The 18,728-nt window shown below is 37.3% G+C and overlaps 1 long non-coding RNA gene across 1 annotated transcript in view; it reads left to right on the top strand.

Annotated features, from left to right (window-relative positions):
- The first annotated feature begins 2,231 nt into the window (after positions 1-2,231).
- LOC125265460 overlaps positions 2,232-18,728 on the top strand; it is a 126,522-nt gene continuing 110,025 nt past the window's right edge. Inside the window, exons 1-2 of the long non-coding RNA XR_007184263.1 lie at positions 2,232-4,683; positions 4,828-4,962. This is a non-coding gene — a long non-coding RNA (uncharacterized LOC125265460). The remainder of the gene's footprint in view (positions 4,684-4,827; positions 4,963-18,728) is intronic.

The raw sequence follows: 18,728 nt of genomic DNA on the forward strand, positions 1-18,728 counted from the left end.
CATTATATTTGACAATTATTAAAAAAAAAATAAATAAATAATAGGGAGGACTGATTTTCATAAAATGAAGCAGAAGAAAACCAGAAGTGCCTTGTAGCCCACACCCCTTGATCACTTTAACAGTACAACTATTCCACCAGGAATGCAGCTTCAAAAGTCTTTCACCAGGTTTATACACCTGGAAGAGGCTGTACACCACCTGTTTAAATTTTTTATTTTCTGGCTTTCTCTGTCTGTCAGTCTTTTGTTTGTACTCTGTTTATTATGCCTAAATAAATACCAAGGGAATCCGAGGCTAAAATGCAAGGGTTCATGCAAACTGACATTGAAACTCTATATATTCTACCACAGTTACAGTACTGAGAGAGTTGTAGAATTGCCAATGTGACTCCATATTGAGTTTCTGTGTATTTTGGAGAAGTACATTTCATGTAACTTTTTCTTACCTCTTTTTAAAAAAGGATATTATTGACTATAAATTGTTCATGCAGTGGCTGTAGAAGAAATCAGTGAAGGCTGAAGCGTTGTCCTGCAGTGACCTTCCAGCAGACAGGCCTCTAGGGTGAAGGTCTGACTTCAGAGTGGATCCCGCTCAGCTGTAAAGGACATTACTATTGCTAAATTCACAGGTGTATCTGCTATAGCAACCTCAAGAGTTTTTTTAAATGCACTTTGCAGAAGAACGCCTGTGCATGTTATTACAGTAATTTAAAAGTCTGTAGTAAAAGGTTTATGAATATAAGTGATTACTGTACAGTGGAAGAAAACATTATAGGTATTGTTTGAAAAGCCACATTTTAGCCCCAGCATACAACTATTTGGACAATGATGTCAAAGTGAATAATGGCAAAGGATAACTTTTGTTTTCAATTTATATTTTAAGTTCATTTATTATTTTATATATAGTTTATTTATTTTATATTTTTGTTTTATTAAAAGGTACACAATGTTTTGGTTGTGCTTAAATATGGTTCGTGGCACCTTTTGAACACATGGACATTTTTTTACGCCTAAAGTGGGCCATCAGCATCTTGGCAGTGCGTTGCTCCCGGATAACTGAAATTGGGCAAAGAGGCGAACTGAGGTGCCTGGTTGCTGAAACCACGCCCGCCTAGCTAGACATGACCAAGTTAGCTCAGGCTAAGGAGCTATATATAAATATTAATAAAGATAACAAGTTATATACTTTGAAAGTTCTAAAGGTTTACTGTCAATCTACAGTGTCTGTTTTACGAAATAGCGATTGCGAGATGAATCCAATCCGTTGCGCTTGGGTAAAACGTCCATGAGCATCCATTGAAAAACATCCAACAGCACTTTTTGTCCACAAAAATGTTAAATCCATGAAATTTTGATATATTGTCCATTGTTTGCAATACATTTCTTCTGAACGATGTGCTCTCCATCATTGTTCTTCAAGAAATTATGCAACCTGAGCTGCGTTTGTTGTAAAACTGTATGCGATTGTATACACTGGACTCTCACAAACAAATGAGCCCGCGTCCAAAGTATAATTTTTCAAAATAGTGCAGCAGTTTTAGTTATAATATCCAAGCAGTGCTATTGGATTTTGTGGTGTCTTGAGAGGCATATTCTCCAGACATTGTCATTGTAGTTTTAGCCAATGCTGATCCAACAACGTATGTTCTGTTTGTCTTCCGCATGCGTGCGCTTATCTACAGATGTACATCTGTCTCGACCATTAACCGCTAGCAAGCCATATTATTTGATAATTATATGAAATAATCCCGAAAAAAGCACAACATGGCAGAGATGCCAAGTTCAGCGGCTGGAATTAGATGAGGTGACAGACAGCAGACAAACGGCTAGTAGTGACAGCAGCGGCAATCAACCTATCACTCAAGTAGCCACGCCCTTAATTATGCAGTACTTTAAAGCTTAATATAATTTAAACGGATGAGTTATAAAAAAATGTCACCCCCTCATAGTTGTCATGAAGGGCAAAATTAGATGTATAGATCAAAACCACAAATTGTACCAAGCTGTAAACATGTTTTTTTTCTGCTGTAAAGTTGGGCATTTTAACATGGGAATCAATTAGATTCTGCTCTTTTTTGGAACATGTTCCTAGTGGCCAGTCAATGAATTGCAGTTTAAGTCACTTTCATATTGGCTTCAAGACGAACCTGGGGGAGGTTGCCGCTTGGTTGAAAGTCTCTTCACATCCCAATAGCAATCACTAAGTTAAGTGGTCTAAATGTATTTATATTATATCATCTGTGGAAGGCATAGGACCATAAAATGTTCATCCAATCATATCCCTCGGTCTAAGGAATATGATGCCTGTCAACGTATGTTTTTACATACCCTCGCACACTCTGTTCACGCAGACATCATACATCATCAGTGTGTTTCATGCTATGCAGACTCGAGTTAATGCAGACAACAGTCACGAGCACCGCAACCAAAACAGCAACCACGTTTTACAGTTCCTTCTGAACCAAAATGAGCTCATGCTGCATTTACACCATAATGCAATTTGGAAGAGATGGAAACCCGTGATCTTATACTCGGATCGGTTCGTAACTCGAATTTCTGCATTTCACTGGCAACACTATCAACGCCGAAATGAATCTGCAGCAGTCAGGTGGTACAGGTCAGTGCTCTTTAAGTTGTTTACGTTCATTATTGTTGTAATGTTATATGCTTTGAGACATGAGGTAGTTTAACGCTGTCTCTCGTGAAGCTTTGTTTGCTCCCTGCTGTACGCGTTCATGTGTTTTGGAGGAGGCGTGGCTTTGGAGACACTCCAAAGCTAGATCGCTATTGCTAGCCTCTCCAAATATGACCTACCCTGCCTTTAAAGAGATATAACCAGTTTAGTTGGAAAGGATCTAAAGCTGACTAGCTGAAGACGTTACTGTAGCTTTACCTATTAATAGACACATTACTTCCTTGAAAATAAATTCCAGCACAGCTACAACAACCATAATGAAATGACCCTTCACAATAATGCTTTACAATGAACTGTTGAGTAAAAAAAGTTAAAGACTGCTGCAGAGTCATTCTTTTAAATTGAAAATCGAAATGGATAGATACTCGATTCACATTGAGTATCACATTGAGGCCAGTAGTTTAAGAGTAATTGTAAAATAGCTCAGAAAAGTGAAGTTAATTCTGATAAAAAGTCATAATCATTTGTTTGCAGAAGCCACTTTGAAATGTTGTATCGAATGCCATGACATTCAGATGTATTTAAGTGTGACTTCGTTTCTTTTCAGTTGTCCTCTAACTTTCCCATTAAGTTTGAAATATTGCCTCCTATTGTGTGGTGGTATTGATTCACACTTTATTTTTTCCACAAAAAAAAAAAGAAAAGATAAGAAGCAATTTACCTCTTGTGCTCTTTTTGGTCTCGTATGAAAACAGATGGTCATGATATTGAAGGGGTGGAAGAGACAGCACTGTCGGTAATGAAGGTGCTCTTGCTGAGTGCACATTTCCAAGATCTTAATAGATTCACAGTCTGTGAAGACAGTTTATCTCTAGGAACTGAAGCACTGCATTTCACGGTATTTGCCGCCTGTCTGATGACAGTGCAATGGGGGACACAATGATGGAAGAGTTTCCAGCTATTGTTGTTTTATGCTTTGCAGTTATAGTGGCATAAGAGACATCATCTCCAGGCAGTGTTCTTTCCCACAGAGAAAAATAATGACAGCAGCACCATGCACTCCATCGCTCTCTGTTATGTCTTTGCCGCATATAGCTCTCCTGAAGTCATGTCTGTATTTCGTACATATTTTTGTACATCAACTGCCAGTTTAGGTATTGAGGTGTAAACCATCCCACATGCTGAATTGGATTACCCATTTTTCACAAACTACTACACCTCCTGACCCTGTCTGTTTGTTTATTAAATATTTTGGCTTATTTAATTATGCCTTCAGCTAAAATGCCAGTCCACTTGTGAAAATGCTTCTATTTTGCATTAATTTAATGCCCTTTTTTCATTGCAAATTATCAGCATAACAATGTAAGTGACAAATTGAATTGAAAAAATGAATTAATAACACTTTATACTTTTTAACATTAATACTTTTTAACATTAGTTTTAACAGCTTTCATTAAAATGTATAATGTTATAAAGTATAATGTTAAAGATATAGATGTATTGTGCATTGTTAGTTCATGTTATCTAATGTAGTGTCAGCAAATGAGAACTTATTGCAGGGGTATTCAATTAAGGTTCTCTATAGTTCCTTCCCAGCAGAGGACTGGACAACACTTTTTTTTGTAACAGTTATGTGTAACCCGGGTAATCAGGTTACCAGTTAAAGGATTAAAATGATTTATAAATTAAGTTGAAGAAAGCTAAGAAAAGGAAAAAAGGGAGGAAAGTTCTAGAAGGTAACCTGTTCCGTCCAATCGCTGTTCTCATTTCAATGACTGACTCTCCTAAGAGCCAATGGTAGCAGCACTTTCATAAGTCCCGCCCACAGGCTGCGCCGGCGCCACTGTCAGCGTGAGCGAGTCAGACGAAGCAGCACATTCTGAGTAATATCTTCATGTTATGTGAGAAAAGAGTCACAAATGAGAAGTGATTATACAGGCCGCGCTAGTACAGCGTGAGCTGTAGTAATAGCACGAGGGCTAAAGCTAACTCGTGTGAAGGTGCTAACGAGTTAATGAAATGTCTTAAAGTGTGACGTTTAAGTGTCAGTAAGTGTTGAAATGATGAGTTCATGTGTATAAATGATATTTGTTGATAAATGTTTGAATTGGACATTAATTGTTGTTGTGCCTTGTGTTTTTTTTTTTGTTTGTTTGTTTCTATATGTTTCTTTCTACGTGATGTCCTGCGAGAGTTTCCTGTTTTTTGCCATATTTAATCCTTTTGGAGAGGAATCGTCTGTGTATTGGACGCGAGTAAATGTGCATAATGGCGAGCTGCCCGTGGACCTGTTTCCAGTGTGAACTGTGCTTAGAAATCATCAACTGGTAGGAGAATTCCAATTTTTCTTGTTTTTGGACACAAAAGACTTTTATTCGTCGAACTCGTTTGATATTTTGCTTCCAAAAAGGAGAGATTATCTTTTGAAGTTTAAAGGTGCCCTAGATTCAAAAATTGAATTTACCTTGGCATAGTTAAATAATAAGAGTTCAGTACATGGAAAAGACATACAGTGAGTCTCAAACACCATTGTTTCCTCCTTATATAAATCTCATTTGTTTAAACGACCTCCGAAGAACAGGCGAATCTCAACATAACACCTACTGTTATGTAACAGTCAGGATCATTAATATGTAGGCCCCCAATATTTGCATAATGCCAGCCCATGTTCAAGGGATTACACAAGCCAGTCAGTGTTGCCAAGTCTGCTTATTATAAGCGACTTTGGGCTTGTTTTTCTGTAAAGTCGCTTATAAATATCGGTAGTCGCGGGTCGCGTTTTTTTGGGCTTGTTTCTAAAGTGTAGTTGCTTATTTGGGCTTGATCCCCCCCCCACCTCCATAATAAGTTGTCAAGCAGATATTTTCTATATTCAGCAAAGATTTTTCTCGTGATCACGACATAAAATTTATTTTTACAATGATTGTTTCTGAAACACACTGACTGTACCCGGATTCTACTGTTGCTATAGTAACGAACACAACTTTGACGCGCATCTGATTGGCGGATAAAACATCATGCGCTCATATATCTCGCCAGCTAAATGTTTACTTCACTTAATAATAAAGTTTACAATAAATAAATTCATATAGGCTAATCAATCATTGTTCTATAAATGTACGCTTATATTGTTTGTGTAATTAACATAATATTCAACAGAGCATCTCAATCGCAGGCAGCTGCCTTCAGAATGATGCCAGATTATTCTATAATTCTAAAGACTTTTAGATTAAACCAACTTTATTTTCCGTACTCATTTAAAAATATATATATATTACATAATGTGTTTGTTATTTTTATTCGTCACGTAGGATAGGCTGTGATGTGCGTTAAACTGTCTTCCTCCTATCTTCCATTAAGGAGAGGTGCAATACTCCAGATTTCCAAAAAACAAAACAAAAAAACTTTAATCCAGTTGATATAGGCTAAAACAATCTTGGGATGCTGTTTGAGAAGCGTGTTTATGTGTGTTGTTTCCTACAAATGTAGAAAATACAATAGGTTACACACTATCACTGAATTAAATGACAATTCTATAAATCATATTTCTTATATACATTGAGTGACATTTTTAGGTAAACGAACACTGAAACTGCGATGATTAAAATAGCATCTTAAAGATACACAATACGGTTCAAACAGAATACTATACGGTGACATCAAAATTAGTTTTAATAAACAATAAGGGGGGGGGGGGGGGGGGTCCGTAGAAAAAGTCGCTTGTTTTGGGCTTGTTTTCATAGGCCTGGTTGCTTATTTGTCTCGCGAGTTCTGTCAACACTGAAGCCAGTATTAACATCTGGAGCTGCACACAGCCGAATCATCAGACTAGGTAAGCAAAAACAACAGCGAAAAATGGCAGATGGAGCACTAATAACTGACATAATCCATGATAGCATGATATTTTTACTGATATTTGTAAATTGTCTTTCTAAATGTTTCGTTAGCATGTTGCTAATGTACTGTTAAATGAGGTTAAAGTTACCATAGTTTCTTACTGTATTCACGGAGATAAGAGCCATCGCTATTTTCATTTTTAGACACTTGCAGTCTGTATAATGCATAAACACAACTTCATTCTTTATAAATCTCTCCAACAGTGAAGCATTAGCCGTTAGCCACGGAGGACAGCCTCAAATTCACTCAGAATAAAACGTAAACATCCAAATAAATACTTTACTCACATAATTCGAAGCATGCATTCAGCATGCATGACGAACATCTTGTAAAGATCCATTTGAGGGTTATATTAGCTGTGTAAACTTTGTAAATGCGCTGTAATATAGTCGACAGCTCGTGTGGCAGGGAGCACGCGATTTAAGGGGGCGGCGCCGAGTGTAAATCAGTGCATTGTTAATGATGCCCCAAAATAGGGCACCTATATAACACCTTAGACTTATATTACATATTGTGAAAAAGCATTCTTGGGCACCTTTAACTGATCGAAAGAGTTCAACAATTCTTTGAACTGAATCATTTGATTCATGAACTTTGGTCAACTGAGTCGTTTGATCCATGAACTTTGTTCGATTGAATCAATTAATGGATTTATGCATTTTCAACTCATATTGTTGAATATACTGTTGAGTTTGAAAGGAAAAGTGATTTGTTGAAAGAAATTCTGTGGTTTGGGTCAAATTGAATATCCAACTTTATTTCCTTTGTACATTTGGGTTATTGAATGTAGTATTTTGTTGAAGGTTATATTATTGTAAAATACTTTGCTCAAAGTGAAAGAAGCAGACACACTTTTTTTTTGTTGTTGTTGAGAGTTTTCTTTATTTTTACATTGTTTGAAGAGTGTGAAACTTCAAATTGAATTGAAGCTGTTATGCTGTTGAATTCTTGGTCCTATAAGAAATGACAGAGTTTGTATCAGCTGTTTTGATTCTCACTGTTATCAATCAATTGTTCATACCTGTGACTTGAAACCAACTACGAAAAAAGAAATTTTCTTGATTAATACAATTTTCTGAATCAAAACAAAACTTTGTCAACAATTTACTCACCTGCTGCATTATCTCCTCTCTCTAGTAAGAGAGAATGACGGTTTTATATGGATAATGTTTTCAAAGAACTTACATGTGATAGCGACTGGGTGTTGATGTTTCCTGTGCAATGATGTTAGCCAATCATAACAATGGCTATTTACTGACAAGTCACAAGAAAATATTTTTTTTGTGCAAAAAACGTAACAGTGAACCTCAAGGAACATATTAAAATAATAAAATAATCCCTTTAAAAAATCTTTAAAAATGTCCATTTTATTTAAAGGGGTGGATCAATGCGATTTCACTTTTTTAACTTTAGTGTGTAATGTAATAGTTAGTGTGTAATATTGCTGCTTGAGCATAAACAGTATCTGCAAAGTTACATTGCTGAAAGTTCAATACAAACTGAGATATTGTCTTTTAAAGTTAAGGCAGTTTAATGCCTTTAATGAAGCAGTTCCCACTTTAAAAGCAGAAGCTGCTGTTTATTGGCTTCAAACTGTAAGTACGTTTTATTGTTTGTACATGTCTTTTAAACGTATAATGTTAGTTCTGTTGCTATTTTTTGGTTGCATCAAGGATGTAAACAAAGACCGTGTTTTTGGTTTGCTAGCCAGTTAGCTAAATTCTACAAACGCCAACAAACTTCTATGTTCATAGACAAACAGTTCTTCATGCTATAAATTAAACGATAGCTTTACAAAAATGCTACTTCTCAGTCATGTATTCGGCTACAGTAAAGCTTTAATCAGGATAAAACTGTTTATTGAAAGCTAACAAACAGCAGTGACAGCATATCTAAACACTTTGACACAAATACAAAATAAATTAAATACCATTCATAAACGTCCTTTAAAAGCCGCGATTGCAGAGGTTCTGCTTGACCCTCTTCCGCTGGTTCTGATTCAGCTCAATTTGATACAGCAATATAGATGCTATTATTTACATTTCCAACAAAGCCCACATAACCGGTAACAACTAATGGTAAGGGGCGTGGCATTTTCAGGCGCTTCAGTGAATCACGATGGCTCTGGATACACTGGGCCAGCTAACCAATCTGAGCACACTGCGTATTTTGGAGGGAGTGGCTTCATAGAAGCAGGAAGTCAAACGAGCCGTTCATATGACAATGGATACAGAGGTGTAGAATAAAGATAAAATATATGAAAAATACGGCTTTTTAAAAAAAAACAAGCATTAAGACACGTTAAACTGCGCCCCAAAAACACAATCAAGCCTAGAAAAAAAACACTGAACCACCCCTTTAAAGCTGCAGTCTGTAAGTTTTGCCTCTTTGTCGCCATCTCTGTTTGAAACCTGCAATTGCAGTTATTTGTGGAATTATCATCTTTACGTGGGTTGTGCATCAGCACGGCTCCTCAGCGCGGATGAATCTAATGTTTGCTGTCAGTCATCACATTGGTGTGGATACTGTACTTCGGAATCCCAGATTCTACGTCTTGGAAGTGACCAAAATAAGAATTTTCACCAGAAAATGTCATCTGAACAAGTAACATGTTTGTCACTTTTGTTCTGACGAACTGATAAAAAGTATTACAATAAATTTCGCGCTGCAACACTATTTCGCGCTGCAAATGGTGATTTAAATCTAACAGTCGCTTAGCTTGGATCATTTTAAACCATGCAAATTATTATTATTGTTATACTTTGTATAAAAATCAGCATAGCATAACTGTGTATTTAGTGTGTATTAGAGTTACCTGTATAGATTTCAGTTTCTGTAGCCACTCCGCAGTCTGAAGTCTTTTGCTTTTGACTATGGTTGAATCTCCAGTTGTCACTGATGATTGTCATTTGGACCTTTCTGGATTACAATCCGCCATCAAAATAAGTTTAATTATTGCAGCTGCTGTGAGAAAAGGCAATAAATGATCCGTCACCTGCGGCTTCCTCACATGATATAGCCTACTAGCTGGGACTCCTTCTGTATGTAAACAGACGTGACATAATGACGCAAAGACGAATGGCTGCATGCTCGAATTTCCTACGGAAACCCACCAGTACCGCTCTTATTATAAAACATTATTACAAGCTTATTGTTGTGAATTGGGCTAAGGTAAGGAGACTGGCTGGTTATGTACTTGCTCAAAAATAGATTTTGGATCATTTTTAACCAAAAAAAGTAATTTAATTTAATTTTTTAAAATTAAATTCTATTTTTTCAATTTAAATTCAAAACTTTAAATTGAAATAGAATCCTAGCTTCAAGATTATCATGATTGATTGATATTGTGTATTGAGCACTAAATGATATTTCACTGTTTTCTTGTCCTCATGCCTGATGCTATTTCCTCTAGCAATATTATTTAAATAATAGTTTGCTGTTTGAATTTTTGGTTATAATATAAAAGGCTAATATAATATTTAATTTAGTGTTTTATTGTTATTGTGAATGTGATTTAACCAAATGCAACATTTTTGTTTACAGTTTGTCAAGTTTAGGCTTACAGCCAGGGTCAGAGGCTTCTGTGTTATTTACCCATCATTTCCATCTGATTTTAGTGTTAAGTTATGGGTAGGGTTTAGTTGTTCCAGGATTAACAAAATATGTTTGTCTTAGCAAAATCATGGTGACTGGCATGGGAACAGAGCCAATAAAGTTGAATCTAATCTACTCAACTAAAAACAGTATAGTGATATAGTACCCTTAGCTGCTTTTGACACATTTGGCATGTAATATCAGTGTAGAAAATGCATTAAATTCTGCAGATTCAGTCAGGCCCTTGATAGCAGAAGATGCTCAAGCACACACAAACCCTCGTTCTTGTGTATTATTCAGACATGGTGTCGTGAGGTTATGGTCTTCGTGACTCAGTGTGTGGTTGTAGGAACTTGCTTTTCAATGTCAGTCTTTGAGTTTAAGCTAATGTTACTAAGGGCAGCACGTTTTGTGCGTTCGCGTGACCTTGCTGTTGTAAAACTGACAGCTAGATTTGTTGTCTGAAAAATTTGTATGTAGAATGGCAGTATTCAGCTGAAAATGTTTCTCTTTCAGAAGAGAAGGTGAGCGTGCCTTTAAAAATCCAATGAATTGAGAATACAGATATTCAATTCTGGCTATATGCTCGCTTAAATTGTATCATACTATTCCTTTAAAACTGTCATTCTCTGCACTTTTCATACCCTGAGCAGCACGGATGCGTCACCTATATGAAATAAAATGCAAAGAAACTGGCTGTTGGGTGCTCCGAAAATAAGCCAATGAAATGAAATGCTTCTCGATGTGAAACCTGAGCTATTATCCTAGCACTCAAAAGTGAACAGAATGAACATACAGGAAACAGATTGAATAAGCAACATGCTTTGCTTTGAATTCCTAAGAGCTGCGTTTTGAAATCAACCCATATGTTTGTTCTAATTCAATTTAAAGAGTTGTAGTACCACTGGTGCAGTACAGAACCTTGGCCTTCTTCGATCCCATGTCACTTGGAACATTATTGCTGTTTGGGACTGCGGACACTGTGATGTGAAGGGTAAATCAGGAAGGCTGAATGTGGAAGGTCTAATTCCATCATCCTCCAGAGGCACTGAGCACACAAACGCAGAAGTTATACTGACAAAATTCTCCTCGCAAGACAGTAACACAATACCCCCTAAGCTGGGAACTCATAGAAGGAACGTGCAGCAGGCAAAAAGTGTAACTCTTCAATCAGAGTAAATATCTGATTCATTGGCATTTTAGGCCATATGCATTGCAATGCATTTCAAATGGTCTTAAGCTGCCAAGTAATGGAAAATAAATATGTGAAATCATATTTCTCACAAAACGCTCAAATGTTGAACAAAAGGGTCATATTTCAAAATGCTGACACAATGATATTTTGAATCAGGGGCACAGCAACCGTTATTACACAATTCACTCACTTCTGCATGAGACTGAATCAGTGTTCAATGCGGTAGGTAATCTATTGTGGCAAGAGACCACTTACCTTCCTTTCAACCAATAATCACCTAATTAATATTCATAAGCCAAGCTAATAAGGTTTATAATGTGTTCGTTTTTAGATTGTTCCTATGTCCTCAATTTGCATAAATGAAATCTAATTTTAGTACCATTTAGGTACACTGCATTGTGATATTTTCAAGACAATTTACAATTACAATTCTAATTTACAATTTAAATGTTGTTTTCATGCAACTGCTGTAGTCATGTAAATCTGTAGTGTTCTACAGATTTACAAAGGTACTAAAGACATTTTGAAACAGTTCGTTATATATATTATATATTCATTATATATTATAAAGTGACGAGAATACTTTTTGTGCACCAAAAAAACACTTTTCAACAATATCTAGTGATGGGCGATTTCAAAACACTGCTTCATGAAGCTTCAAAGCTTTACAAATCTTTTATTTTGACACAGTGGTTCGGAGCGGCAAAGTCACGTGATTTCAGTAAACGAGACTTCATTTACGCGATCCGAACCACTGATTTGAGACAAAAGGTTCATAAAGCTTCGAAGCAGTGTTTTGAAATCGGCTGTCACTAGATATTGTTGAAAAGTTGTTATTTTGATTACCTTTTGTGCACTAAAAAAAAAAAAAATCTTGGTCACTTTATAATATTAAGAGAGAACCACTGTAGTCACATGAACTGTTTTAAATGTCTTTAGTAGCTTTCTGGATCTTGAGAGGTTCAGTGACATTGCTGGCATGGCAATAGGCCTCACTGAGCCATCGGATTTCAACAAAAATATCTTAATTTGTGTTCTGAAGATGAATAAAGATCTTACGGGTGTAGAAAGAATTTTCATTTTTGGGTGAATTAACCCTTTAATCCTACCCAATACCTAAACAAACATCATAACTACCTTACTAACTATTAATAATCAGTAATTAGGAGCTTGAGGCAAAAGTTGTAGTTAATAGTGAACATCAGACCCTAATATAAAGTGTGACTGAAATTATTACTTTTATTCATCAAGGACATGCTGAATGATGCTGAAAATTCAGCTTTGCATCACAGGAATAAATTACATTTTAAAATATAATGAATTAGAATAGTTAAATTGTAATAATATTTCACAATCATTTATTTTATTTTTTTTTATCCTGGTGAGCCTAAGAGACTTTTTTTTCAAAAACATTTAAAAAATCGTTCCTTTGCAAAGGCCTCTCTCCTTCTTTCAAGCCGCCTAAATCTATTTGCATACCTCAGATAATTCAAGAATTGTCTAATTCAAAAAAATATTGCAGGGATATCAGTTTACTCAATTAACCTTAAGATGCATGACATTAGTCATCAAATCCAAAAAGCAGTGACCGTAATCACAATTCATCTTGTTTTAAATTTGCCATTGGGCTCCAGCAAGAATGCAAGTGATTTGTGCTTGTTGTTGATCAGCAAACACAGTGGCCACTGTTAGCCTGTGTCCTGATATACCCACACAAATGAACCACTTGTGCACGTTCCAGGGCATGAAGTACCCCAGACACACAGAGTAATTGTTATCAACATAATTGCCATGGCTACTCATGGCCTGCCTGATTGTGCGTCTTGCAGTCTACACACAGTACGTGTGATGTATGAGTGTGATGTTCAAAAAACACTGATTAGAGCTGAGGAGAGTTGACGTGTAACGTTTCAAAATGAACTAGTGAAGTCCAACTGGAGAAAGACTCCTAGATGTGTTTGCATTCAAATGCTCCTGAGACTGAATTGCACATTACAGCTGCCTCTCATCGTCCAATCAGTAATCAGGTGCGAAAAGTGGATGCAAATGAAGCTGGATTGGTCTGACACTTACATGCAGCTACAAGGAGACTTATTAATGAATCACTGTGCACTACTGCAATTTTAGAAACCTGTTAGCTAGAAAATAATCTAGGTAATGACCAGAAAACGGTCAAATAAAACATCAATGGCTGTTACAGCTGATCTTTGTCTGTTACAATACTGTTTTTTTTTTTAACTATGGGGTCAAGGTTTGCCTCCGGTCTAAAGAGAAGTTTATGCACATAACAGCTCAATAGGGACCGTCACCCTCCTTATGAAAGCAGTCATGAGCTATGGCCCTAACATGTGACACTTCCGGTGAAAGGACAGGTTATATGTTTACCATATATGCTGTCTTTTTGTCTCCACTAACTCATGCACACACAACTACTTAGTCATGAGGTGCCATACTGTTCTTATGGGGGATGATGCTCATTGTGCAGTTGTAACAACAAGTCTCTGTTTTCACAGAGCTTGTGTCACTGCCAGTTGTCTTTCTGTCTGTCTGTCTGTCTGTCTGTCAGTCCGTCTGACTGTCTGTCTGTCTATCCATCTATCTGTCTGTCTATCCATCTATCTGTCTGTCTCTACCTCTCTGTCTGTCTGTCTGTCTGTCAATCCATCTGACTGTCTGTCTGTCTTTTTGCTTGTCCGTCTACCGTCTGTCTGTCTATCTATCCGTCTGTCTGTCTATCTTTCTTTCTGTCTGTCTGTCTATGTGCCTGTCTGTCTGTCTACCATCTATCTGTCTGTCTCTCTCTGTCCACTTGTCTGTCCGTCTGTCTGTCTATCTCTCTGTCTATCTTTCTGTCTGTCTGTCTGTCTGTCTGTCTACGTGCCTGTCTGTCTACCTGTCTGTCTGTCTGTCTCTCTCTGTCCACTTGTCTGTCCATCTGTCTGTCTGACTGACTGTCTATCCATCTGTCTGTCTCTACCTCTCTCTGTCAATCTGTCTGACTGTCTGTCTGTCTATCTGCTTGTCCGTCTACTGTCTGTCTGTCCGTCTGTCTGTCTATCTCTCTGTCTATCTTTCTGTCTATGTGCCTGTCTGTCTACCCGTCTGTCTCTCTCTCTCTGTCCACTTGTCTGTCTGTCTGTCTCTGTCTGTCCGTCTGTCTCTCTCTGTCCACCTGTCTGTCAAATTCAAATTCAAATTCAAAATAGCTTTATTGGCATGGAGAAAGAAATCTTTACATTGCCAAAGCATTAATAACACTGTACAGTAAAAATAAATAAATAAAATAATAATAATGAAGAAAAAAAAAAAAATCTAGCAATAAAATAGCAATAATAATAATAATAATAAAATTGCAATAAAAATGTTAAATCTTACAATATTTATAGAAGTGTCTCTAGGCATTTAGTGAGTGTGTTGGTAGTTCTGTCCCGCTGGAGGCTCTTTCCTGGTGACAGGACCTCACATACCTGGCGGCCAGGTTTGAGCTTGCTGGGATTTCTCCTAGCAGGTATGGGAGTTTGTCCACATTTGGTTTCTGTTGGAAGTCTTTGTGGTGAGTTGTGAAATGGGGATAGAAAGTGTCCCTAATTTGTGCATATTTAGGGCAGGATGTTAGAAAGTGCAGTTCTTTTTCCACTTCATTCTCTGTGCAGTGGGGACACAGCCGCTCTTCCTGTGGTAGCCAGGTCTGTCTGTGTCTGCCTGTCTCTATGGTGAGATTGTGTTCACTGAGTCTGTACATGCTCAGGACTTTTTTCTGTTTAGGGTCACTCACTGTACTGAGGTATCCTGCCAATTCATATTTTCTGTTTAGGGCCAAATAGCATACCAATTTACTTTGTAGGGCTGTTGCATCTGTCCAATGTTTTAGGTATTTTTCTTTTTGTGTTTTAATTATTTGGTTTGGTCTGGCTAAGTTTTTATTTTCAGTCAGACATGTTGTGGTTTGTGTAGTCAACTCCAAGACCAATTGGCCGAGGGCGTTTCTTCCTGGTGTCAGCTCTTGGTAGTTCAGGGCTTTGTGATGGAGGGTCTGTTTATCACTATTTTTTAGGTGGGTATGGAATTTAATGGCCCTTTTTTGAATTGTGATTATAAGTGGGTATAATCCTAATTCTGCTCTGCAGGCATTATTTGGGGTTTTGTGCTGTACTCGGAGCAAAACTTTGCATAGTTCGGTCTGCAGAGTCTCTATTGGGTGTTTGTCCCATTTAGTGAACTCTTGGTTTGTGAGTGGACCCCAGACTTCACTCCCGTAGAGCGCGATGGGTTCTATTACTGATTTGATTATTTTTATCCAGATTCTGATTGGGATGTCAATTTTAATATTTCTCTTAATAGTGTAAAAAGCTCTCCGTGCCTGTCTATCTGTCTGTCTGTCTATCTCTCTGTCTGTCTGTCTATGTGCCTGTCTGTCTGTCCGTCTGTCTATCTCTCTGTCTATCTCTCTGTCTATCTTTCTGTCTGTCTGTCTGTCTGTCTATGTGCCTGTCTGTCTACCCGTCTGTCTGTCTGTCTCTGTCTGTCCGTCTGTCTGTCTGTCTGTCCGTCTGTCTGTCTATGTCTGTCTGTCTGTCTATGTGCCTGTCTGTCTACCCGTCTGTCTGTCTGTCTGTCTCTCTCTGTCCGTCTGTCTGTCTGTCCGTCTGTCTGTCTGTCTCTACCTCTCTGTCTGTCAATCCGTCTGACTGTCTGTCTGTCTATCTGCTTGTCCGTCTACCGTCTGTCTGTCTGTCCATCTGTCTGTCTATCTCTCTGTCTATCTTTCTGTCTGTCTATGTGCCTGTCTGTCTACCTGTCTGTCTGTCTCTCTCTGTCCACTTGTCTGTCCGTCTGTCTGTCTATCTCTCTGTCTGTCTGTCTATGTGCCTGTCTGTCTACCCGTCTGTCTCTCTCTCTGTCTGTCTGTCTCTCTCTCTGTCCACTTGTCTGTCTGTCTGTCTGTCTGTCTGTCTCTGTCTGTCCGTCTGTCTCTCTCTGTCCACCTGTCTGTCTATCTGTCTGTCTGTCTTATCTGTTTGTCTGTCTATAAAAGTAAATTAGTAAATTAAAAGTAATTAGTAATTATATAATGCAATAATAATCACATTATTGCTATGTCTCTATCTGTCTGTCTGTCTGTCTGTTTGTCTTAAAAGTAATTACAAAATGCTATAATAATCACACTATTGTCTGTCTGGATAGAGACGATACACATATTTAATCAGTAGTTGCAGCAGTGTCCTAAAAAATAATGCTCACAGTGAAAATGTATTTTAAGAATCCGTTTTGGCCTCTGTTTCATTAGTCACAGTGTTCTACCAAGGATAACTGTTTTCCAAAACAGTAGAGTGGTAATGTGGCTTCCTAAGTTCTTAAGAAATGAATGAACTAAAAAATAAAGGTCACACTTTACATTTATTCTTGTAAGAAATACTGATTAATTATGAGCACATAAAACTGTAGAACAGTATTTAAGCTGAGGCAACTATTACTTTATTTCAGTTATTTATTTATTTATTAATTTAATTTTATGCATTTGGCAGATGCATTTACCTTAATCAATTTACTTTGCATTCAAGTAAAACGTCAGATCATGCATTTGATTGGAATTGAACCCTTGGCTATGGCATTGTAAGTGACATGTTGCACTCTTTGAGCCACAGGAACACACACCACACTGACAGCAAAATCACAAGTTTTGTATGCACGATTCACATTTATCCAAACATTAATAAAAGTAGATGATGTTATTACAGTAATGAATAATAATATAACATGAATAGTATAGTATAAAGTGTAAGCAAATTCAGTTATTAACATGACACTGTTTTTGAAAGGATGCATAAACTGTGCTCTTCTTTTGTTTGTCAGTCTACTTTCAAATAATTAGCCTGTGGAAACTGGGTCAAGAACTTTTGCCAAATTCAGCATTCAAGCAACTTTTGAAATGTACACACAGCAGGAACAAACTGACACCACTTCAATTAACAAAGAACACTCTGTCCTTCCCCACCTCTCTCCTATACTTTATTTCTTGTCCATTTCTATTTCTATTTCTTTCACTCTGGTAAAGATACCCCTAGTGCCATTTGTAATGAATGATAAAGCAGAGACAGAAAGGTTTTCCTCTCTCTGTCTCTGTCATTATCTTTGCTCTTGAAAATATGGCAGTTTTTGTACCTCATATTTCTTGTCATCCTTTCCTGTAAGGTCTCCTGCTGTAATCTTTTCAGACTGGAAGAAACGCCTGTCCAGTATTTTAATGATCTTATTCCCGTTCTCATTTGTTGTGTTCATAAGCATTTGTGCGCTAAAGCTTTTTAGAAAGACATTCCTGTTTCTGCCAAATGATATTTTGTTGCTGCTTGCAACATTTATTGTGACATTTCGTGACACTATCAAAGTAAAGTAAGTGAGTGGTGCTAAAAGCAATTAGTTTTCTCAGAAAGAGATGAATGTATACCTTTGTTGTTGTACGTATATCTCACCATTTCACACAGTAAATATCTGGTTATTAGTGCTAATAGGTTATAGGCTATAGGGCTATTGTGTTTGAAAATAATCTACCACCTACACACAAAATAATGATTCAACGATGCAAACAAAATTCAATTGGGTTACACTTTATTTTAATGGTCTACTTTAGGCATTCTACTAACTTTTAGTAACTTTGCAACTACATGTCAACTAACACTCGAGTGTTAGTAGACTGTTAGGTTAGGGTTTGTGTTAGTAGAATAAGTTGACATGTAAGCTGACATAACTTACTTACACAGCAAAATTCCCAGAGTTAAATCAACTCTGTACATATGGTCCTTCTCGAAATGGTGTTAAAGTAACACTGAATCAGAGTTAAAGTTAAATGACATAATTAAACGACTAATTAAGTGATGATCGGACATTAGTGATGAACACCTGCTGTTAACAAGCAGAATCACTGAAGAAAAGAGAAACACAATAACAACTGACTACAACCACAGCCTTAGATGAAAGCAACTGAAGATATCCACCTGTTTCCGCGGGGTGCTACTGTAAAAGAGAACGTGGGTACAACTTCCGGTGAGGCGGCGGAGGCAGCATACCAATGGTATTTTGTGTGCTAATTAGCAAAGAGGCTAAGTGTTTTTTGGATCATTGTTTACTTTGTAAAGTTGCAAATCTTTATGAGAAGATGTCGTTACGGTGCTCAGGGACAACATCTCAGTTTACTACATTATTAGTTATCACAATACAATAAACAGTTTTCGTGCCCTTAATTGCTCTTTACTTTACTGACCTTCCACAAAAGTGCTGCTGCATGACTACAAGAGCATCCTGGCCCTGCAATACATGAACAACCCGCTGTCTGTACTTCACCTGTCACTGATGCACCAAAGCCGTATGATGTGATATTTTACTCCTAACGTATCGTGCGTGCCAGAGCCA

This window comes from Megalobrama amblycephala, linkage group LG3 (genome assembly GCF_018812025.1).
Source record: "Megalobrama amblycephala isolate DHTTF-2021 linkage group LG3, ASM1881202v1, whole genome shotgun sequence".
Classification (NCBI taxonomy): domain Eukaryota; kingdom Metazoa; phylum Chordata; class Actinopteri; order Cypriniformes; family Xenocyprididae; genus Megalobrama; species Megalobrama amblycephala.